The 25742-nt window shown below is 39.4% G+C and overlaps 1 pseudogene; it reads right to left on the reverse strand.

The window, feature by feature from the left end:
- Positions 1 to 23482: 23482 nt before the first annotated feature.
- On the reverse strand, positions 23483 to 25153 carry LOC135419801 (probable G-protein coupled receptor 141; annotated as a pseudogene).
- Between the last annotated feature and the right edge of the window lie 589 nt (positions 25154 to 25742).

Below are 25742 nucleotides of genomic sequence, written 5' to 3' on the forward strand. Positions count from 1 at the left end.
TAATGAGGACCAAAAGGGGAAATTTTTTTGTGGATGTCATGATGACCAAACGAGGGTCTTGAAAGCCAAACAGTGGTGACTGCTTATGCTCACATACTATCATTGCAGGTCTGTGACCACACCAGTTCAGAACAGAGTTACCGTTTTTCAGATGCATGCTTGCATCTCAGCAGGCCCAAAAATTAACAGAAAATAAAGGTAAAGTTCATTTATACACATAGAAATCACAGTTGGTCCAGAGTACAGTGTGGCGGTTTTTATGTATAAACTCTTAAAGGCATCGCAGCTGGTGAGAATTTCTTTATGGAGGTATAGGTTTGAGAATGTTCACAAGTCAAATATAGGTGTCTCTAAACAGCAGACATTACACATATGTGTGTTGTTCCTGAGTCAGAAATCATCCGTGCATCCAATTTACTTTTGAAACCCTGCCCAGGCTTACTACGTGCTGTTACATATATCTACCACATCTTAAGAAAATCTAGTTTCAGTGACTTTCTTGTTACTTTTCTTAAGCTTTCTGGAGCTGCTCACCAAGGTTACCTTTATTTCCTGAAACTAGCATGAAGAAAAAAGTAGAGTAAAAGCTTGTAGAGGTACTAGAATAGATGTTCTTCCTCACAGTTAAATTTTCCTGAGTTGAAGGGTGTTCATTCTGCTGCAGTGGGAATGAGGCAACATTTCCACAGAGCTACAGCAGTTTTCAGTGCTGAGATTATGCTATGCCCTAACGGCTTGGATTAAATCAATTAGGTGGCAAGACAGACTTTGCATTCAGGTTGGAAATAACGCATTTATATAGCCAATGCTAAATTACTTCCTAAATTTTTTTACTGGAAAACCCTGGGTTTGGAGTTAATACAAACTCTGTATTGGTCTGCTTGGAAGAGGAGGAGTGCCCTTGTATAACTTTTATTTCCTGCATGAGGTAGGAAAACAACTTCTGAGACCTTCATAGGCATACAAAATTAAGCAGATCTACAAAAGATGAGATATTTAACCCAACTACCATGTGGAAGTTAAAGTCCCAAAGCACAGGCTATGTTTTTGGGGTTTCCTTCACAAACTGCTAACTTCTTTATCCAGACCACTTTCTTCATGAGCTACAACTTTTTTATATATTAGGAAAAAAAAGTCTTGAAGAGAAACACTATAATGAGGTAATGCTCATGTACCAAATGTTAAAAGGCTGACGCAGCCTGTTCTTTAACTGCTGGGGAGGGGAGGAGGGAGAACATGGAAAAAAAGGAGGGGTGGGGGAAAGGTGTTTTTAAGATTATTTTACTTCTCATTCTTTTGCTCTGACCCTGTTAGTAATAAATTCAGTAAATATCGCCAATTTCAGTCTGTTTTGCCTGTGATGGTGATAAGTAAGTGACCTCTCCCAGCTCTTATATCAATTCCTGAATCCTTTGCTGCTTTTTTCTCTCCTCTGTCCAGTTGCAGAGGGGAGTGAGAGGGTAGCTGTAGTGGGTACCTGGCATCCAGCCAGGGACAGCCCACTACAATGTTATTGGCTTTCTTTTTCTGCGTCAGCCATAAGTAGACCATGGATCTGATAGCAGTGGAAGAACTTTCAGATCTTTTGTACTTTTCTGAAAAACAGAAAGGAAGTATGTAAAATGGTAGAAAATTTCATTTCTTGAAATCAAAAATAACTGTTATGGTTTAGAAAGTGCCAAATTGAAGAAAGTGATTCATGCTGCTACAGGTGCAGATCTCTGTCACACAGACTGTTGCTGGTGGGATAATTCTATGCAGTAAAACTGATTTGATAAAAAAAGAAACAGCATAAAATAAACAAACAATTTTCTGTAAGGGCTTATTGTGACACACCAGCTTGTGTGCTCTCAAAGTGAGACATCAGATGACTCCAAAACCAGGCAGTTAGCTTCTGGGTGGCAGTCTGAGTCTACTACAGGTTACAGTTGTGGAGGTTTGAGGGGCAATTAGTTTTGCCCATAAATGGTGATTAACTTAGTTGAATTGACAGCTTGCTTTCAGAGAATGACCTACCACCTGACAGTCGTAGGTACATTCCCCTAATTTGCCCCGAAGACAACATGAGTGGTAACCCTAAAAGGGTTAAAAATCCTAAAGGAAGTTACTGAAGTTACTAATACATAAACCTTTGCACAATTTGTACCATAAGAGAGTCTTATGCATGTTAACATGGAACGTATAGAAAATGTACAGATGCAAAAGAACTGAGATAATTTAGTGATTTAGAAGTCTTTATAAATATGGACATTAATCCTTCCAAATAATATGGCTATCACCTCTGGGACTTGGTTTCCTAGAGCAAGAAAAATCAGGGATGTATGCTGGGTACATCCTTTCTAGCTATGATATATGCCCACCCATGAACACAACAGATTAGTGAGATATGTCTTCCCATAGCTCAAGTAGTCCTCATGGAAGAAACTGGTATCTCTGATTGGGATCATACCTAGACCAGCTGAAAACAGACTAGTAGTCTGCTCTCTGGCGGTATCAAATACACTGATTAACCAGATTCACGTACAGTTTTCTATTAGTAGCCCTCTACTTAAAGAGAGATAGAGAAGGCTGGTCTTTGCAATGGGATCTGGAAAGTATTGGAAAGTGAAGAAAGATTGACTTGAAACACATTCCTGTATATTGAAGAGCAAAACCCAAGATATCAGGTAACAAAGATGGATGGAGGTTCATATAAGTATGTTTAATCAAAGTTGACTGGTACAGGTGCAGCAGTGGTTTCTATTTTATCAGATCTAAAGATCTCCAGAGTTCCATTTAAGAACCTCCAGAATAGTTAACACAGCTGGAGTGAACTCAGACCTCTCTATATTTTAGGGATCTTCAACTAGTAAGACCTTGTTGCATATTCCTGTTTTGACTGGGAGAACTTCATCTGCAGAGACAATCTGAACAGGTATATGTGAAAAGCTTTAGCATGGTTGTGAATCCCAGCAGGACAGAAACAACAGAGGATCAAACAATTTCATCATCTTGTTATATTGAGATGAGCACCAAAATATGCTTGAGGTAAGGATTAGGGTTTTAGAGAATACCAGACCTGAAAATATGATGGGAAATTACATGAATACTTGAATTGTGATGTAGTCCAAGCAGAATAGGCTGTTACATTCCAGTCATGGAACAGGCTAATATCTCCACAGCTGTAATTGTAGTATATGAAGTACTGTTCCTTGCTAAGGTTGGAGTGGAAATTAACACAGTAAAAGAGGCACTAAAAACTTTGCTGGAGACTAACTGAGGTATGTTTTTATGGATATAATGAATAAAATAATCAAGCAGTTTGAGCACAATTTGGCTACTTTAAGTTTGTTTTGGTTTAGTATTTAAATTCCCTACTAATTGGCACTATATGCTCATTTAAAAGAAAAAGTAGGATAATAGGTAGTTTGTAAACAGAAAGAGCACACAAGGCAGAGGCAGTTGAAGAGGGGAAACTGAGAAGGCTACATCTAAACAAAATTTTGTTAACTTCTGAGTCTAAAGAGTGTGCCAAAGGAGTTTAAAGTTTTTCAAGCTGTATTCGTTTAAGCTTCTGTAGGAAAAAGATTACACTGATTTCTCTTTATTGACTCTTTCAGATTCTAATCCAATCCATGCAAGTGAAAAAGACTATATATTTGTAAACAATTTTTTGTATATCTGTTCTAAGTTAATAAAATTATTAGGGGCAGAAAACAGGTCTTGGTAAAATGCTTTCAATCATCACATCATTTAGCCAACTGTAGATTTCAAAAATACACCTCAGTCCTCAGAGGACTGCTGGTTAGAAATGGTGAATACTGGTGTGACATTCAGAAACATTTTAAATGTTGGATCCCATTTCAGATGTCAATTTAACATCCAAGGGTTTATGCTGGTTCAACTTGTTTAGTGAATACCAAGTCCTTCTGCATATAACAGTGCTGCACAGGCCAGCAGTAGTCAAGCTTTCACTTGGCACAGGCCACTTTATTTGCTAAGGACTTTGAGGGATAAATGCTATGTATCTCCTCAGTATATGACAGAAGCATGAGACAAACCACAAGTGTTCATTTCTGTCATATACTCCTGTGGATGGGAAAATGAAGTCAGGGAGTTGGTCATGTAATGAGTGCTCATACGTCAAACAGGGCAGTGACTGGGACAGAGAGTAATAGCCACTTGTGAGCAGAAACAGGAAGTTTTTATGTGGCTAGAGATGTATTTTTATCTATAGAAGAAGGATCCTGCTGGCAGAGGATGATACAGAGCAAGCCTGTGGCTGTATGACTCATTGTATTTGTGAGCTGCAGCTTGGGTTTCTCCCGGGGCTTCCAGTATGTTGTATGCTAGAGGATCAAAAATCACTTCTAAGTCATCTCAAAAACAGATTTTCCTCTGCTGCCATGGTTTCCTTCCTGTGTCCCTGCTGTACTCAGTGCATGTGTACACTTCATGTGCATAGGAGGTGTTCCTGGTTGCAAGGATGGCTGCTGCACACAACCCAAGTGCCAAACACTCTTCCAGTCCTACAGGCTCACCACAGAGTGAGAGAAGATGCAGATACAGATCTATACTTCAAGAAGGACTGTGTGTACAAGATCTGCTAAGGGCGAGGAGCAAACCTAATAATTTTCAAAAAATGCAAGCAGGATGTTTGCAAGGCCTTGATGGTTTGTTGCAGTGGTTTCCTTGAGTACTGTGGTGAACTAGCCCTAGCCCAAGTGCACCACATGGCCTCATTGACTTTTCTGTCATTAGGACTTGTGAGGCCAGTGGGGTTGGAATGTCTACCCAGGTGTTGGAAATCCCAGATTCTCCATCATGACTTTGCTAGAAGGGTGGCAGTGTTCCACAGAGTGTTCACCACACTCTTGCCCAAGCTGTGCCTCAGAGCTTATCACTTCATGGCTGCACAGCCAAAGAAGTGACCTGCTCCTCCCATGAATTGCACTGATTGGTCACCACCTTCTCATGCCTCTTCTTTTTTACCTGACTCTGCATCCATACACAGCAAATGTAAATTTTTGTGGCATAGACAGCTATACCAGCAGCATCTTTGACCTACTTTTGATTAAATTTGACAAGAGTTTAATTTAGGAGGACCTAGAAACATCCAATACTGGAGTCTCATATGATGTGGTAATAATGTAAACCCTGTATACCACATTTTAAAAAGGCAAAATTATTTTTTTCACTGGAAAGCAGCATATCCTTGGTCAAAACTTAGTGAAGATACATTGTGAAAGCTGTAGCATAATATAAATGTAGTGTTCCAAATCTACAGGGGAAGGTTGCGTATGAAATTTGTATATACGAGTGCACAGTCAGAATGCAAACCTACAGGAAGGAAGCCATATTATTTTTTCAACATTTGAACTTAATTCAGAAAATCAGCCTTGAATTTTCTACATTTTTCAGTTATGTTCTTCTTTTCTGTTGCTGATTTCTGGCTTTCCTTCCCTCAACCTTGTCCTTCAATGGAATTGAAATACAAATTACTGCTTTAGTGAAATCATTTGTCCTGCAGGTTTTACAAGTGTGTTCTTTGAAATGAGTAGAGAAGTCGAATATATAACACTATAAAATATCTGCTACAACATTGTGTCTTGCAAATACGAAGGATTAACTTGCCAACAAATGCCACAAACCCTAAAAAAAGAAATAATGTGGAATTTCATAATGTACCATCAATATGCATATGCTTTTAAGAACAAACATCCTGGAAAATATGGATTCTTATTTCAAACTATATGCATTGCATATCATATGACAAAAGTAATTATCTTGAACTCCCTATTGTATAAATTAGATAGAATCTTTTGCAACCCATTAGAACTAATATGATTAGTGCCACTTGTAAACTTCTATGTTGAATCCATCAAACAATTCTGAATAATCAAGATTTAGAATGTCATCAACAGATGACGTAACTAAACCACTTAAATGAGCTTGCTATGTCTTAGAATCAAGGTAGATATGTTTTGATTACCTGTTGCCATAACAATTGCCAGTGTTGTTAAAGATACCTGGAGCTTCATGAAGCAACTCAGCAGAGGTATCTTTTGAGGACAGTTTTATGGGTATGGTACTTATTAGCACCGCAAGTTCATCACAAAGTTCATCTGTATCACCATTAAAACCTCATAAAGGCTTGCTTGGAAAACATATCCTTGGTTCTGAAATGTCATGTAGAAATTCTAGAAGCATCAGATTCATTAAGCTGTGTATGAGCTAAGCAGAGTGGTGTCAAGCACAGCAAGAAAGCTTTTGCAGCTAGAATATCAGTTGCCTGATATTCTTTTCCTTTAAATGATAAATTTATGTCTTTGGTATATATTCAGACCTGCCTGAGCTCCTCAAAATACATTCAAGCCAATCTGAGATTTTATTCACTGTTTGAACACTGTTTCAAAATGTTCTTGCAACTCTGGGAATTAGTTCCCATCTATAATTGAATACAGCATGGAAGCAAACTCCTTTACTGTGTCATAACATGCGTCTTGCACTGATTTTTGTAAGGGCACTGCACCAGCTCAAAAGTAGTAAGACTGATTTGTCATCAACAATCTGGAGTAAAACAAGAATTCCCTTTGAGTTAGGGATCTCTTGAAGATCCTGCCAAACATGATCAGCTTCCACGCTCCTCATGTGTGTCCAGTGCTGGCCTCCCTGAGGCATAAGTGTGGGAGATAAGACTTTTCCACTGTGGAGAACAAATAGGAAAGCAAGAATATATTATCCATACAGAAATAAAGCAGAAAATTATAGAAGGACAGAGAGACAGACTTAGTCCTGCTCATTTTCCAGTTAAAAAATCCTTTCTTCTGTTCTGCTGCCTTCACTTACTGCATAGCAAGAATGAGAGTGCTTTACAAGGTCTGTTTTACATGGACAAATACTTGACTGATTTCAGACATTTCACTGTCTTTGTGTTTTCAACTACTAATTGTTTCTCTTAGTTCTATGTGAGCATCCTTGCATGTTTACACTAATACTCTATATATGTTCTCATGCATTAAGCTCTCAGATTTAACAATAAGTTGTACACCCAAAAGATCCATTTCTACAAACAGGAAAGTTTACCTGGTGCTCCATGAAATAAAATGTGGTGACTTTTTAAATACTATATTATATCAAAAAGTTCTTCTTGTGCCAAAATTGAAGTACATGCTGATTTGGGCCATGCGGGATGGTGAAGTCAGACAGGCTTTGTCAGATCCTGAACTACTTCTGTGTGCTAACCCAGTGGTCTTGGGGCAGTTCCAGGTCCTTTAAATGAGTACTGATGAGTGGAATATGGATGGTGCACCTCAAAATGACATGATAGTGGAGAGCCAAGCCAAACACAGAAGTAAACCAAGACACAAGGCAAAGAGTTTTGCAAGAAAGTTCTTTTCTGGTTCTATATTTCCATTAAAGCAAAATTTGATTTGTGAAAATGAATTAATGTGGGGCCTGCATAAACATCTCAACACAATTACCTGACAGGAACAGCACCTGTGAACTTTGCACTGCTGTATCTCTAAAATGATGACTTACAGTCCGGTGAGTCCTTCCCCAGCACTGGGCAGCCTGGCTTTGTGAGTTTTTCGTCCATGGGGTGGAAGGCGAGGACATTAATTCTACATATGCCACCCAGAACATTGAAAATTTCTAAACAAAAATTTAATAACATTTAAAAAAATAAAAGGATAAAATGAGATACTTCGGCTCTTGCTGGCCCAGTTCATCCTGCCCAATGTTTGTACTCTTTTGATTTTTTTTTTTAATTGTAAGAGTTCAAAACAGTAAGTTAAGGGGGTTATGTGATGTGGTTAATGGCAGAGTCCAGTGGTTATGAATGATTTTGTAAATTTTAAAAATTTGATATAATGTATCCTGAGCTGCCTTTAAATCATGTTAGTACCTCAGCAGAACTGGATCCTGAAGGGAAACATAAATGCTGGAGGACTGGAGTGAGGAAATGGTGACAGCTCACAGAATGGTAGCAAGTTTGTACTAAAATTTCACACTTACTTTCTCCTGCTGTTCTGAAGTGATAGACATGTGATATCACAGAAACACCCAAGCAGCAGCGCAGTTATCAGTGTTTCTCCATTCCTGCAGCCATATTCTTTCTTTAGAGATGTTTTGTGCTCAAAATAAGAACCAACTGGAAAAAAGGAAGGAATAAACTGTTAAGTATTTTTAGTTTGCAAATCTAGGTGAATTCTTCAGATACACCTCAGGCATTTTCTTAACGAAACTTTATTACTTGGTATTTAATTAAGATACACTTTGAAATAATCTCCTTATTGATAATTTCTCTTGGATTTTTGTGTTCCATGATGCTTCCTTCTGTCATACTCGTATTTTCCTACAAGAGTCGGAATTTTGCATATAGCACAATTAACACAACAATTGTACAAGGGGTTAGAGTTGTTAAATGCAAAACTAGCCTGCCTGCAAGTTGCTGCTAGACTGTAGTGTTGATATTTACTGCCGTACTGTCCAGTGACAAATTGGTAGATTTTCTAGTGGAGTAATGGGATTTTTTGGAGTTTCAGTTTTACCATAATCTTAACTTCCAAATTTACTGAACTGAATGAGGTGTCCTGAGCTTACTCCCCAGAGCTAAGTGCAGCACGGAAACCTGTAATGGCAGCAGAAAACCAGCAAGTGGCATTAACTGCATTGGGAGAAACTGTGAGAGGGTGAGCTGACAGGCAGCAGCTCTAACTGGTAAAGAGCATACCTCAAAAACGCACAAGTCCTGTGTGATGATGCAACAGTGGTTTCATACATACTTGTGGATGCAACTCCCTTCTGTGGCAAGATTGAAATTACCTTTAATAGTAAGACTTGAGGAAATTAATATTATTTTTTCTGTATGCTAAGGAAATCTATGTATTTATCTTTCAGATTAGAATAGAGTGACTTCAAGAATAACTATAGAACCAAAATAAAATAATGAAGCATAGCTCTGTGTCAGCCCATATATTACTCATTCTTCCCTTTTCTGTCACAGAAAAAGCTTCTTTTCAAATATTTAAAAAGATGTCAGAGTGGCAGTCTCTGTTTTTGTGGAGGAAACATGTCTTCTTCCTTTCTGCCTTTTTTCCCCCAGGTCTGCGTGTATGTTGAATTTTGCTTTTCTCACTTCTTGATTCTCTTTCTCTTTTGAGTTTGGACTGTATTTTTATCATTCCTTCATGTGTTTCAGGTTCCAGAAACCATGCTCTTGTGGATTTCAAGCGGGATAGTTTTGACTACTGTATGCATACTTTTGTCTTCTGAAGTTTTTTTTTCAATCAAAGAATAAGTTATAGCTGAAAGACAGTTTGCTTTTTAAAGAAAATTGATCTGTAGACTGTGTTTAACTGTACATTCTGGTTTGCCTTTAAATCTTTATTCGTGACTCATTGAAATGCTTCTTTTACTAGTAACTACTTTCTGCTTAACCAGGCTTTCTGTCATCGATCATGTTGTCTGTTCAGCCAGAAGGGAAAAATGTAAAGAATGATAATATTACACTACCACTGATGTGCATTTTCAGAGCTTTAATGGGATAAAAGTGTCAGCACTGATGCACTTCAACATCATCTATTGCAGCAATACTGAGAAGTGGAGGAAGAAGACAGCTGAGTTAGCTGACATTTATGTATGTATCTTATGCATGATCAGCTTAGCATTTGCTCCCAGTTGAAAGCAAATGTCTATAAAGGAGAGGATTATGTAAAGTGAAGATTACTACTCCAAACACACCACTTATTAATGTAAAATTATGAATGGAGGACTACCTTTCTGTGAGAAAGGAAAGATAGACTCATGCAGACATGAGAATTCACTGTGTACTTTTCTAGCTGATTAACTTATCATTTTGAAGGAGAGATGGGGCAGGGAAAAAATAAATTCTTAAAGCATTTAATGAAGTAGCTCAATTACAGCTCACCTCAGATTCTCATCTCCTTGGTTTTGCTGTTTGCATTTATTTTTAAATATAGTGATGTTGGTAGCGGATTGATTTCCAGCATACCCTGCTTCTGCCAACTTGATATGTGTTATGATTAATGATTAATATTAAAGAACCTGAGACTAAACTACATCTCTCCAGCAGCTTCACTGTTATGTGAATAGTACCAGTTATGAATTCTTCGTAGCTCCCTTCAAAGAGCTCAGCTAATCTGGATCATTTATCAGGATTGCACTGCCTGGTGTGGTTCACTTACTGTAAACATTTCCAAAAGAATATAAAAAGGTATAATGAGGCCATGAATATTAAATTATAAGGCACTGGAATTAGATGCATTAGGCAATTTACAATAATTTGTGTAATATGAAGGGCAGAAACCTTGAATGTTTGATCTGGGAGTGTCAGTCCTCTCAGTTTGGTTGTTAAAGTCAAGTATGGATGGAGATTGGGGTAGGCAAAATATTTCCCTTATATTTCCAGAGGTCCATGTATTCTTTTCATATTGAGTTCCAGGAGTATTGACAGAATAAGGCAAATATCTGGACTTCCTGAGTTGTGATAATGACAGATTGGTGAGTTCAGATTTTAATGGTCCTATTTATCTTAAACACCTATTTTTGAAAGGGTTGGACTGTCTGCTGAAAGTACCCACCTCTTCAAGATAGCTTAAACTACACAGATATCTTTTGGGTGGCCACAGAAGCAGTGAGTGACTTTGTGACAAACGGGAAGTTTAAATAGTGGAAAAACAGGGAGAGATAACACAAACCACAGAGTGATTCACTACAGCCAAATGGAAAAAAGATTTCACAACCTTCTCTAATCTTTTTTTAAAAACACTCTGTTAAATGTTAAGCACTGATACTCTTTTTCAGAGTGTGCTTTTCAGACAGTAGATTACTTGCCATGATTGGTTTACAGTAGCTCCACTAATATGAGGGATGCTCTCAATTCTGGGTGGGTTTTTTGTGTTGTGTTTGTCTGAGGAAGCACACAACTGGCTGTGCAGGGTGGCAAGAGGCAATCTGTTCAGAGGCCATCTCAGCTGATGGTGAAGAACCTGACAGACCCTCTTTAAGAGGGAAAGGTTGTAAGTATAGCAACTATGCAGACAAGTTTAAGAATGTCACTTGGTGGTTAGGCTACTTCTGAGGAAGAAACACATATGAAAGCGTGTAAGAGGCTTTCTGAGAAGCTGACAAGTGGGCAGATGCAACTGAGCACAGTGAAGGAGAAAGGGAAGACAGTGCTGATGAGTAATCCCACTTGAATCCCACTTGAGTCTTTCATGGCACCAAAACCAACAGAAAATATCATGATACCACCAAGTACCAGAGTTCTGTTAAACAAGTTTGAAAATAATTATGTCAAAAAGGCTTCTAATGGTGGCACATTTTGATTATGGTATCAAACATACAACATTCTGCACAATAAAACTAGTGTGCCACTTAGTATGACAAAGCTGAAGACCTTTTTTTTTGTGATATTACAGGAAAAGCTACTTGGTAAAACAGAAGCAAGTCAAGTTAAAAGAAAGAAAGTTTCCAGTTGCTACCTTTCTCAACCTAGCTACCTTTTTAAATAAAAAAACAGGTGTCATCAGGTACTTAAAGGCAGTTGCATGCTGGACTACAGATAAATCCAGAAACGTTACGCACAACCTGCTCTAGATTTGCTGCAGGGCAGCACTTATTTCTTCACCTATGAAATTATTGCTAGCTTTCCTCCTTATCAGTGAATCAAATTGTGCTTGCACTTCTACATTACTTCCAACTGAGTTTATACTGACAGAAGTGAAATGTTTTAAAAAATAGCTGTGAGATTCTACTTTCCATCAATATTACCAAACTGCTCATACTTTCTGTGGCCAAACTTTGTTTCAGCATCTGATTGATTCAGCCAATCTTCAACCAAAAGTTCATTGGGTGGATTTTTTCTTTGATTGTCAGAAGTTGCTTCAAAGTAGATGCAAAGTCAGCTTCTGACATACCAACATGGTAACAGTTTTAGAGTCAGAGACAAGCTATGTTCCTCTTAGAGACCTGGTGCAGTTTTGCTGCTTTTGATCAATTTTCACCCATACAACAGCACCTTTATTTTCATGTGCAAAGTGAGGGCACACATTTGAGAAGCTTGTAGTACAATCAGCATGTTCCACAGCACAGACCCTATAGTTCAAAAAAACCTCGTGATGTTGTTTCTGCTGCTGTTACCAGCCACGTGTGACAGAACGTGCGAGGAAATCTTGCTTTTTCCAGTCTCGGTAGTTCAACCAACAGCCTTGATAGTCTCGACATTCCTTGCACTCACCACTGCCTGTAGTTTCAATACACAGTCACCTGAGGCTGATGCCAGTCCTGTTTTGCTTGGCACCTGGAGATTACAATATGAAACACTATCGGTCCAAAGCAAGAGGTTCACCCACAAATGGCCCCAAAACTCTTCTAAAAAAACCCTCTTTGTATGTGGTCCTGGAGATTATTGTTGATGCGGTCTGCTCACATAATCTACACCAGTTTAGGATGTTTAAAAATGCTACCTGGGTTGCACACATCCTGACCAGCATCACTTCTTTCCCTGTCACAAGTAAGTAATCAACCATCACTGCTACAGGTAGGTCCATAGCTGCTGGCTACTATATGTGAAAACACGAAAAGAAGCTAAAGTCAAAGACTGACAGGGTTGCTGTGTGAAACTCTGGGGTTTCAGGTCCCAGTGAGAATTCGCTGGTAGGCAGTTCTGTGTAGCTCTCAGAAAGTTCTGAAATCATTCTTTCTCTGCAATGAAAATTGGGATTTTGTTCTTGTCAGTAAACTGTATCAGTGTCTTGGGAGTCAGTGAGATAAACTGTGTTAATCCTTTGTGCCACTTAGTCTTTACTGACACCAGCACATTTATCATGCAGACCTGCTGATCACTTCCTTCCTGATGCAGAGGACATGAGTTCCAGTACATCCAGTTTGCACCTATGTTTTAGCCGCAGTGAAACGGTCTTACAAAATGTCTATTTTCCCTGAACATTCAGTGGGGAGAGGTATGTACATTGGAATATCATGGGTAAAACTTCACCTCAGTACAGGCACTGGTGAAGTAATTTAATAACATTTAATGCCTTACTTCTTTCTAGATATATGCATTGTTTCTGAGACATACCAACTTCACATGTAGAGGATCTCTACTGGCTCCTGGCATTTTGATGGACAGGAAGAGGAGCTCTATGCATTAGACAGGAAAAATAAAGTGCATCAGAATAGGACACGGATCATTACTGGTCCCTTCTTCCTATTGCTGGAACAGAACAGTCATGCAGCCGGAATTGCTCAGGCTTTGGTTCATACTGAACCAGTCTGGAGCTGTGCAAGGCACAACAGTGTGGAACAAGTGCTGCCCATAACCATACCTAATATTAGTTTTCTTCAGTATCATTTAGAAGCAAACTACTCTTGTAATGCTGTTACACAACACAAGAGAGTTTGGCAAGAGAAAAGGGGGAGTTCTCTACAAATCTGATGGACAGGGATAAGTAGTGTTAATCCAGTAAAGAAGTCTGCACTGTTAGTTCCATTAAGTGTCCTGAAAAATCTTTTTTGTGTGCATTTCCATGATGGCCATTGGTTTATCTGAGGACATGTAGTAGCGTAGTCCCTTTAAGAGTAATGAATCACAGAGTGACAGGACATTCTTATGGTTTTGTGTTGTGGAACAATTACATCTGTTTGGAGGTTAATGAGTTCTTTCCTCTGCAAGTTTATACAGGTTTCGAGAGGCATTCCCCAGAGCAGCTAACAGGGTCATTTAATGATTGCAAACTGAGTGCTTGAGTCACTGTCAGGTCTATTTGAGATATTCTACCAGGATCTCTTCTAAATCTGTGTAGAAAGGCTTTCTCAGGTTACCAGATGGATTAATGGTATATTTCAACTGCTTGAAGTCTTACCATATTTTTTAATATGCATTCACATCATTATTTTTCTGACTGGCTAGCATCCATCTCATTTAACTCTATGAAAGTGTGTTTTGTTGGTTCTGCTAGCTGATTATACATTCATATTCCCACTGCCCTCCACAGGAACAAGTGCCCAGCCAAGTACCACTGGCCAGCTGGCAGCACTTCATGAAATACTCCTACTGCAAGGACATTACTCATCAGGAAACAAAGGCTGGGGTTTACCCTTAGCACTGAGGAATGGTAGATATTCTCTTCTTATTTTGGAGGAAGAGTTGATGATCCAAAACTTGCTGGATTGCAGTTTTGTGTAGATTTTATAGGTGGGAAGTCCTGTGGACTCTCTTCTAGCTTATAAACTTATAAACATTCAGCAAAAGACATCAGGCTCTAGCTTAGCTACCTGTGTGCTAGAAGGGTGTTTCTAAAGTCCAAGGGTCATGGCTTTACAGACTGATGACTAGCAGAACCCACACCTGTTCAGTGTTTAGGTCAGACAATGTCCAAGGCCCTTACTCCTCTCTGGCTTCTCACTTTGTTCCTGTACCACAGTCCCCCAGGCAGAGGTATCCCAGGAACATCACTGCACTCCATGTCTGGATTACAAAGTGACACTGCTAGCTGCGGTGGAAGTGCCTCCATGCCACTTCAGCTGTAGCCTTCTCTAATGGCAGCTGCTCAGGGAAATATCAGCACAAGGAGACAGCCTGACATCAGCACAGGCTGACAGCCTGTTACCCATGGGCAGAAAAACTAGGATGCTTTGATCAGAATCCCATTGGCTCATGCAGTGTGGGTGTGCAGGAATAGAGGTGAGCAGAGAGCTTTTTCCCAGGAGCTATTTCATGAGGAGCTCACCACTGCAGAAGTAGGTGAAGAGGATGTATTGCTTTCATATTAGATTATTATTCTCTCTGATCAGACAAGGTCTGATTAAACAGATTTTATTCTGTCTGATAATGAGAGAAAAGCATTTCTTTTTAATTGAATTCCTTTTCAAGCTCTGTGCACACTGGTAAGAGAAAAATTCTAGAACAAAACTAATAGAATTTGATATCATTATACTTAATATATTAAGCATATATATTCTGATTTGGGGTGATTTCAGAAGTCAATTCGTTCTCTGCAAGTGTGATTCACGGTTTTGGTCTATTAAGACTCTCCTAAAAATGTCTTTAATATCTCCCTAGCATTTCATCTTTCAGCCACCTCTGTTTGTCAGACAGCAATGGTTGTTTATCTTTGAACGATCATATTTTGTTACTTTTTGTTACCTTACTTCAGAGACATCTTCTTGAGCCGCCTCTTTTGTTTCTTTGTCTTTTTACCTATTTCTCTCTTGTTCTCTCTAAACTTCTTTGTCATTTTAAATAATAAATAAGCAAATGGTTATAAGTTACAGCATTTTCTTCTTTTTCCATTCTCCCTTGCATTGTTTCATTTTGACTTATAATGGACTGAGTTTTGTAATTGAGCTGTTTCTCTTTTATAAAACACAAGATTTTATTGTTGTTGTAGTCTCCATTTTGCAGACCTCTAAGAGTTCCTTCCTCTATGTGGTTCTAATCTTGCTCTAGTGCTTCTCATGCAGATACTGCTGTTGTGAGATTACTTCCCAAGTCAGACTGTGCTGTCAGAGGAAGCCACCATCAAGACTGTTCAGATATTTCAACAAAAAGCCCCTGCTTTGCCACAAAAATTGTCTTGTGAGTCAGTGGGCTGTGTCCATTCCATGCATGCGATATGGGTCTTAGTACTAATCTTTTGGGTTGAGGTGGTTGCATGGTGGGAACCTTCTTAAACTGCAGATGCCACATCTGTAGTTGGACACCAGGTTGTGTAAGAGTTTTTGTTACCCAAATAAGATTTAAAGCTGTTCAAATCTTCTGGAAAGTGATCATAGTCACACTATAACTTTGGTTTAAGGCAGTGGTTCTCAAACCTTATAATCTCTAGCCTCCTCATGACAGAACTTGGCTGGCAACAAGTCAAATAATTCAAGCATTAGGATATTCATTACCAGACTAGCTCAAGTCTAGAAACCTGAAAAAATTACATTGAATTTTATTGTGCTTGGTAAGTTAGTTTTCCCACCCACAAACATAAAACCAGTATTTCACCAAACAGATGAAAAGAAAACACACAACAAGGAGATACACCACGTGACATCTCATACCTTAAAGGGAGTAAGAGCTACTTACAAATACATTCAGGTATTGCTGAAGAGCCACACACTAAATCCATGGTTTCAACTGGGATAGAGTTAACTTGCTCCTTAATAGCTAGTCCCATGCTGTGTGTTGAATTCAGGGTGAAAATAATGTTGATAACACGCTGATGTTTCAGTTGTTGCTGAGCAGTGCTAACTCTGAGCCAAGGACTTTTCAGTGTCTCATGCTCTGCTGGTGAGGAGGTGTATAAGACACCAGGAAGGAGCATGGCCAGGACAGCTGACCTGAACTGGCCAAATGGATATTCCATACCATAGACTATCGTATTCAGTTTGTACATAAACTGGGGGAAGTTGGGCAGAAGCCCTCTGATTGCTGCTGGGGAATAGGCTGTGTATTTGTGCATTGCTTGTTTTTCTTAGGTGTTATTACTCTCTCTCTCTCTTTCTCCTTTTCATTACAATTATCATTTTATTATCATCATTAGTATCATTAGTACTATTATTATACTTTATTTTAATTATTAAACTGCTCTTATTCCGCAAGTTTTGCCTTTTTTCTAAGTCTCCTCTCCATCCCACTGAGGAGGGGAGCAGAGTGGGGTGAGTGAGCTGTGTTGTACTTAGGTGCCAGCTGGGGCTAATCCACACCCACGGTAACTCATAAATTGTGACCATCTGTTGTAGCACAAAAGGTGGAACATAAGTTGTATAGGGATATTTTGTTCATCAGCCTAAAATTTTAGAAAGTTTTAACGAATCCAGTAGTAATTTCTGCTGCTGTTACTCTTATCAGGGAGTTAGAAGGTAAAATTTCAAGGGAAGGCAAAAGTTTGAGATACAAAAGACTTGGTTTTCAAGTGCCATTTGTCTGAAAATATATTTCTCCTTTGAAGAGTTCTATGGGTTAGGGGAAAAGATTACTAGCAGTTAGGAAAAATGCCTTTTTACAAATAGGAATGTTTTTAGGGTAACTGTAGAGGGAAGCAGTAGAGCTAAAGCAGGAGAGTGCCTGGTGACTTATGTTGCACAGTCTTGTTTATGGGACAGGTGCCACTGGCCTCTGCCCTGACATTTTGTGCTTTCACAGCAGAGCCAGAGGACAGTGAGAGAGACACTAGGAGAAGTAGATGAGTCATCTTGGTGTTCCTCATTGCAGAAAAGCATCTCTCTGAATTTGTTTCTTCATTGGCTCCGCAATACACACGCAGTCACCTGCTTAGGTTAAGCTTTAGGAAAGGAGAGTGCTATGATAATGCCGGGGAGAAAAGAAAATGTGAAGCTTGTGAAAATTCCCCTTTATTTACAGCCTTTTTTTCCAGTGGGAACTCTTTTCACCTGCTGGTTTTCATATTGCAACGTTTTAGAGGGGGTTTCCACAGATAGAGAATATGAAAATGAAAGAGGAAGAATCCGCTACAGGAAGTGGATTTATTTAAAAATATGGCTGAAGAATTATCACATTTTTGAGTAAACTGTACTGGCATGCTAATGTAAGACATGTCACTGAGTTTGATACTTCTGCCAAGCAGAGTATGAAATGACAGCAGCATGTATTTTTATGCTATTGTTTAATATCATATAAAGGTTCTACCTTTTCATGGTGTTTCTATTTTTTAAAATTTTCTTTCTCAATAGATTAACACAATTTATTTCTAGGGATTTTTAGAACTTATACTGTGTTTATGCAATGGTACTATGTTTTGGATAGTACAAATCAACCTTTTCAAGTATTCAAGAAAAATCACTAATGAAAGAATTATCATGCAAGTCAAATGTCTTCTAGTCTGTCTCTTGCAGCCTTCTTTCCTTCAAAACATTCATCATCTCTCTCCTTCCTTGCCAGGACTTAAAAGTAGGCAGCTACTTTCTTGTTAGCACTAAGGCACTGAGAACCCCCAACATATCTTTCCTTGGCAGAGAGAAAATTACTTCATCTGGAGGCCAATTTCTCCTCATCTGCTGCGTGCAAGTCCGATGCTTCACTAGTGACATTCACCAGCTTGTGTGTTTCTACAGGTACCTCTTTGGTCCTGTGTTGTTTTCCATAAATGATCATAAATGATCTCCCACTACTTGTAGTGGGAGAGCCCCTCCAAGCAGGGGTGCCGTCTCAGTCCCAAGCGGGTCTGAAGCAGGGAGAGACAGCTAAGAAGCACAAGGAAGAAAGACCAGGGTGTCAAGGAATCGATTTCACTGAGTGCACTTTTTGGAAAGAAGTTCCTGAGATTCGCTGGGAGCATATTAGGTAAATCAAAAAATAAATCCTCTCAAGAGTTCAGGTAGAAGCTGCGGAGTCTAAAGATTCAGAAATGGAGTTGCTCAATGCACATGACTTTGTGTGTCACACTTTTTCTCTTTCCTTCCTAGAACTCCAAAGAGTTTGTATTCTCTAACTGTTCAACACAAGAAATCTTACTACAACTGAGGAAGAGCTGAAGCAGCTCACCGCAGCTCCTTGTCTTGCCTGTTGTTCTGTTGAGTTTATGACAAGCAGTAGATGACCATAAGCAATAACACTCACCATGACTGCATTGAAAAATTATATTTTTTGCTATTAACTTGCCATTACACCACACAGTTTCAGTGATGCAGCTCTTTCATTGGCAGTTTCCTCCTGAGTGATGGCTTTTGCTCTTTGATTGTCAGCCTGGTCACAAAACTCTCAGCTGATGAACAAGATGTCTCTACAATTTATGTCACACCCTTTGAGTGACAATGCCTGGTCTTGACTCACCATGGATTTAATATGTGGCTCCTCATCGACGGCTGAAAATAATACAGTAAAAAGGACATGAAGAAATTGTAGGGGGGTTTTTTTGATGGTCATTTGTAGATTTTTTTAATTTTCATTATTTTTTTCATGATTTTTCTGGGTTCAGTTCTGTCTGGTATTTATTCTCTGTATAACAATCATTGCTACAAATGCTGCCCTCCTGCAGCTTTTCTGCAATGTTTTCATCCATGTGCTTACAGATAAACTAATTTTCAATTTCTTTCATAAGTTTAGCCACATGTGGTTCTGCTCTGTATGCCAGATAGCTGCTCTGTAGCTCACGGTGGCACTCAAAACCCCAGACTGGAGAGTATATGAGAAAAGGCAGGGATGTAGTATGTTTTTGTGTTTAGAATTGCCACAGGAAAAGTAAAGTGTTAGTTTATTAGAATTGCTGTTCAGAACAGGGACAGCGTGATGCACATGAATCCTAGACTTGGGGACCAATCTCTTTGTGGCAGGGTATCTGGATAGTCAATAGAAGAGGTTCAGGCTCAAACAGTGAAAATACAAGACAGATGACACCTTTAACTCTGAATTCTGGGCAGAATACATGAAGTGAAGATCATGGAGACAAAGTTGGTCTGTCTGTATCCCACACACACTCCAAGTGTTCTATCCCCACACTTGACTCTTCTGGTGAACTCTTACAGGTCACTTTCTTTAGTTCACACTTCTTAACTGCAAAGGCGATTGAGCTTCAGATATTGCAGACAGGAAAAGGGGATTTGTAAATTGTAATGATCTTCCTACTATGTATGAGTTGGGCAGCCTGATCCATCTGAAGCAAATAGCATTACTTGGTCATCCTTTCTTTTTCCCCACCAGTATCTGTTAGTGCTCAGAATGTCATTGCTTGAGTGGAGAAGAAAAAAAAGGGAGTGGGAGTGTGCCTTTGTTTCCTCCTAATGCATCTGTTCTGCTTGCTTGCATTGCCCATCTGACAGCATTGTCAGTATGACCTTTCTCTATAAGCAGGCACAAGAAACAGAAGCAAATAGAGATTTTGTTTAAAGCATTGATTTTCCAGATTCTAGGAAGTATGCATTAAGAAAGGTATGCCTCTTGTGCATCACCCTTACCACTGCAGAAAAGGGTATGCCCATGTTACACAGAAACAGGCCACCTATAATAGCACTGTAGCTGTGACAGCAGTGAGCACACTCATTTTCGACGGTAAGAATCCTCTTGCTCGACCTAAAGCTTTCCTTTATGAAACTAAGTTAGGAAGTCAGGATACAAATAGGATTTTGGTTTTGGTTTGCTTGCCTTCTGTTTATGTAGAACTTCATGCAGAGAACAATGACAGAAGATATATTTAGTAGTTTGATTTTCTTTGCTCCAGGATGTCTAGGGATTTTCCCAGTGTTCATTTGATAATATTAAAAATGAATGGGATGACTAAATGGCTTATAATCCTACATATTCATTTAACATGAAAGCAATTATTAATGTGTATCATTATCTCCAGAATTACTTGGATCCTGTTAATGGCATTCAAACCAACCGTTTTCAACTGTTTTCCAGGGGATATGTCATTACATAATTCATAGCAAGAACAGTACTCTACAATCTGAGTTTAATACTATTGTCCTTTTGGAATTTATTTCTCAGACCGTCCTTCTGAAGAGTGATAATTTTCTATGTTAACCAGTTTTTAGAGTGTTTCCAGATCTCAGTGGGGGACTGGGTATTGAATAGAGTTTATCACTTTAATATGAGTCTTACATGTAACAATACTGAGATCAGTGCTCAATCCATTATCCTCTGAATTAGGAGGACCACAGTGAGACCAGTGAGTGGTTTGACCTCACATGGCTGAGTCACTGAGTCAGAGAGAAAATGGTCAAGTGTAAAAAAAAGAAAAAGAAAAAAAAGAAAAAGGAGTTTAGATTAAAATGCAGGAAAGAGAAATCAGTGGTGAAGGCAAAGAAGCAGAGAGGATTGTGGTTCATGGGTAGGGTTAAAGAAAGCAACTGGAAGAAGAAGTGATGATGATCAGGATGGTACAGCAAGCACTAGAATGAAGTTCTACCTGAAGCTTTGGTGCAAAATATCTTGCAATTTTTATTAACTATAAGAAGAAGTTGAAGCTGGACTTCACTTTCCATACAATTGTTGCAATGGTTAATAATAGAGGTTGGGTGGCTGTGGGTGCAAGGAAGAAGTACCACAGATACAAATTTCAGCTACATCCAATCTTCTGGCAAAGGAAAGTGGTGGTTGATGGGCTGGGCCTGGCCAGCAGCTGAGCACTCACACTACTGCTCCCCCTGTCCCTCCACCCCCAGCAGGATGAGGGAAAGAATATGAAGAACAAAATCAAAATTCAGGAGCTGAGCTGCAGACAGTTTAATAGGTGAAGGGAAGAGAAAAAAAACCCAAACAAATAACAGGCCAGAAATCACTTATTATCTCCCACAAGTAGATTGATGTCCAGTCAGTCTCTGAGTAAGTCATCAAAGAATTCAATCCCCTTCCATCTTCTTCTGCTCACTTCACTTTACATTGCCAAGCACAACATCATATGATATAGAGTATCCCTATGTCCACTTCAGATAAGTTGCCCCATCTGTGTTCTCTCCCATTGACTTGTCTAGCCCCAGCCTATTCACTGTGGGGCAGAGTGGGAAAGAGAGAAAGCCTTGATGCTGTGCAAGTTTACTCCATCCCAGCCAGACTTAGTGCCATGTGCAGTTCTGTAGTACTCAAGCAAGGCAAGCAGAGCAGGTCCAATGCCAGCCAGCAGCCAGTGGTTAACAGACAGCTGTGATGGGCAACACAGCTTCAGCATCATTCCAGGAAGTCAAGTCAGTGTGTCAGGATTATTTCAACAAGGTACACAGCCAGGCACAGGTAAGAAACTTCAGGCAATAGCCAAGGGCAAAGCCATCAAGCCATGATTTGTTGCCATTGGCTGAGGACATGCATGTAATTTCTCTTTTTCTCTCCCAAACTTGCACACTGTTATGGTGGACTGATAGATTACCAGCAGACTGACAAGCAATGTCAGATGATTGATCTTGACCAGGTAAGTCACCTTGGAATCACTGGTCAGTGAGAAGAGGCAGTGACACAGAACACTTCTTCAAGGGACAGATTTTTTATTTAGCCACAGGAGTACAGTAAGGGAAAAACAATGTACTTATTGCACCATCCACAGCTTTGCCACTTTTTCTAAATGCTTTGGTAGATCCAACTTTAAAACCTCTTTGCACTTCATCTCTGTTGTACTGTATCATACGTCTAGCTGCCACCTTTGAAAATCATGGGCTGATCAAACTAGTTTATGAACAGGAGTGAACCTGGTAATATTAGAGGAAGCCATAAGGGCAGGATATTCAGAAGACTTCAGATGACCTGCTGCTGGACCCTGGACAGCTCACACCTTTTAAAAGAGGTAGAAAGGATCCTGAAACCATCACGAGTTTTCAACAAAGATTTTTATGGAAATGTCAAGGCAAAACCAATTATTCAGGATCAACAGAATAAATGTAAGCTCTTGCATTCAAAGAAATGTCATCAATCTGATATATCAGTAGCATTACTATATAAGTGTATTTTATAAACCTCCCAAATCAATATTTAAGCTATGTGAATCCAGGGGTCATAGCACTTTCAGTATCAAAGATTGCCAGACTAAAAATTATGGCAACTTATGGGGATGTGAAGGAGGAAGCATACCCTTGTGTGACTCCTAGGAGTCTGGGGTGGGAGAAATCTGTTCTCAAGCTGCTGGGATGCAGCAAATGACAATGGGGCCTTTGGCAGAAGGGTTAGAGACCTTCTGCACTGAGCAGAGCAGAAGAATGAATCATTAAAAAGAACCTTTAAATCATGAAGACAAAACAGAGATTCCCAGAACGGGTGTAATTCCCAAAGAATATAATTTGCCTAATGGAGAAAATGTATACTCTAGCACAAGTTTGTGTACACAGATGAATATACATTGAACAGATTAAACATTATTCAGTAAGTTTATTCTGGTTCTGTTTTGTTACATGTGTAAGTGGAAAAATATGGCATCTGATAATAAATCAACAGGCAGCTGAAAGTTTCTGAAGGCTGATAAAATATTTCCTTCTCCTAGACAGTGTCTGATCCTTCAGTAGAGGACCAGACCCCTCAATTTAAATTCCAGATCCAGTTATGGAACCACAGAAACTTGTATTTCTTTGGCTACAATGGACTTAAGGGATAACAGCCACAAATCCAGTCATGATGGAAGGGTGACATAAGGCAGTTTTGAATCCTGTGGCCTGTTCTGCTCTCACTCACTCTAAATACATAATTATTATAACTCAGTGAGCTGCTTGTGGTTTTTGAATGAAGCAACTAAAGGTGAAGTTGTGATAAGTTTTCATATAATTTCATTAAATTTACACTTCATATAATTTAAGAAAAAAAAGATTATGCCAAGATATGCTACTACTCTGTTTAAAGTTGGATTAGTGTGTGGGGGTTAGATTAGTGGATTGAGAATTTAGGTTAGGTAAAGTGGATTAAGAACTGCCTGAATGGCAGATCCCAGAGGGTCATAGTCAGTACAAGAGCGACATGGAGCTCCTGCAGCGGGTCCAGCAAGTGGCTACGAAGATGAGCATCTCTACTCCTCTGCTGAAGCATCTCAACATCTCTCATGAAAAAGGCTGAGACAGTTGCCTGTTCAACCCCAAGAAGAGACAACTGAGTGGGGCCCTCATCACCATTTCTAAGTATCCGAAGGCAGAGTGTCAAGAGGATGGAGCCAGGCTCTTTTTGGTGGTGCCAAGCAATAGACAAGAGGTATCAGGAAGAAACTGATGCACAGGAAGCTTCACCTGAATATGAGCAAGAACTTTATTGTGTGGATGACCGAGCACTGCAACAGATTGCCCAGAGAGGTTGTGGAGTCTCTGTCACTGGAGATATTCAAGAACCTTCTGGACGCAATCCTGTACAATGTACTCTTGGATGACCCTGCTTGAGCAGAGAGGTTGGACCAAATGACTCACTATGGTCCCTTCCAACCTTACCAGTTCTGTGAATACTTCTCATTTTAGTAGATTTAATGTCCTTGCTATCTAAAAATCACTAATATAAATGTCCTGTAAAGGAATTTATTTATTCCATCTCTTCTCTTCAGTATCATAATTGACAGAAGAAGTTGTTACACCTTCAGAGTAGACAACTTATTGATCACAGTAGGTTGTTGTTACTGAGACACTTTGAGGAAAAAATACAAAGGAATGGATACTTTTGCTGTCATTGCTAGAGAAGGGCAGCTGAGGAAGATCTTAATGAAGCTTCAGGGCATGACGTCGGACAAAGTCTAGAGTAAGACTTGTGTTTGCCTTCAAGAGAGAAGATAAAAACCAGTAGCTTGTGCAAGCTACACAGTTTTATTTCTGCCAAGAGCCAGTATTGACACACTGCAACCGGATTTCCTGGTAGTTCACAGTTTAATGGGCTATCCCTGCTATGAAGCACAACATGTCCAAGCAGCACATTGTTGTTAAAGCTAAAAAAATTTCATTATATGTGACTAGTTTATGGTCTTTATCAAGGTGGTAGTTTTGGATATAATATACTCTGAATACATGATGAGGCATAAAGCAGACTAATGTTACCAAGATGAAGAAGAAACTCTTTGCCTGAGCCCTGAATTCCACATGAGAGTTAATGTCAGGCCAGTATTTCACAGCCAGTCTACAGATCACCATCAGCTGGATTATGGTGAGCGCAGCACAAACTGCCACCAAAATCCCAATCAAGCAGTAGTTTGCTATCACCATGTGAGGCTCTTGTATCTCCCTGTGGAACTGAAAGCATTTGGAGGGGTGATATATCTTAGAGGTGCCATACTACGAGAGAAGAACAGGTGTGATGATCAGTGCTCCCACCAGCCAGACAGCGCCCACCCAGGTTGTAGTGTAGCACTTCCTAAACTCGAGCCGGAAGAGGCGGATTATGATGATAGCCATGTAAAACACAAACGTGAGGTACATGTGGAGGTAGATGAGGGCACTCGCCAGCCTGCAGGCAAACCACCCGAATTTCCACTGCTGCAAAATGTAATAGCTGAGGCGAAAGGGGATGCTGAGTACCATAAAGGTGTGCAGCACCAGGAGGTTGATGATGATAATGGCCATCACGGATTGTGATCTCCTTTGAAACAACTGATGGGACATCATGATGATCCCAAGGATGCCACCAGCCAAGTTGATTATGTACAGGATTATGAGAACTGTGCAGAGCTTCTCTGAGGTGTCCAGAAGTGTGTCATTGGAGGAATGATTCTGCTGGGTTATGCTGCTGTTAGGCATTCTCCTAAACTCTTCTTTTGAAGGTTACTGAAAATGAAAAATAGAAGTGACACATTTTCTTTGTTACTTCCTTTATCGCTAACTATGGAATGTCACAGTTTCATGAAGAGATACTGTACTGAATTGTATTTGAAATTATGTCATACCATGTAGTATACATCCTTATAACTGTTGTCATACTGCATATGACAGCAATAACCCATGCCTCAGTGTTAAAAACACATTTTACATAATTATGAATGAGATTTTGATTTACTAAACTGCATTCTAGGATTTTTTTTTCAGTTATTTACCTCTACATTCAACCACTTTAACAAACCAAGACACTGCCTGTGTGCAAATTGTGCAAGTTTAATCTGCACTCATGTTATAAAGCTAAAATGGAAGATGAGAAAATACTGAAACATGAAGAGGTTGTACCTATCATGTGTACATGCTCTATGACAAAACCTGAGCCATCTTTTTAGCAGATTGGTGGTTGGGTGCTGAACATCCTTATGGTAGTAACTGTTTCTAGATACACAGAGCAAATTGAAAATAAAGATCTGCAGATGAAAATTCAATTGCTTCTTGCTTCAGCTCCAAATATTTTTGCTACAGAGTTTTACCTG

This window comes from Pseudopipra pipra, chromosome 1, assembly GCF_036250125.1.
Source record: "Pseudopipra pipra isolate bDixPip1 chromosome 1, bDixPip1.hap1, whole genome shotgun sequence".
Lineage (NCBI taxonomy): Eukaryota > Metazoa > Chordata > Aves > Passeriformes > Pipridae > Pseudopipra > Pseudopipra pipra.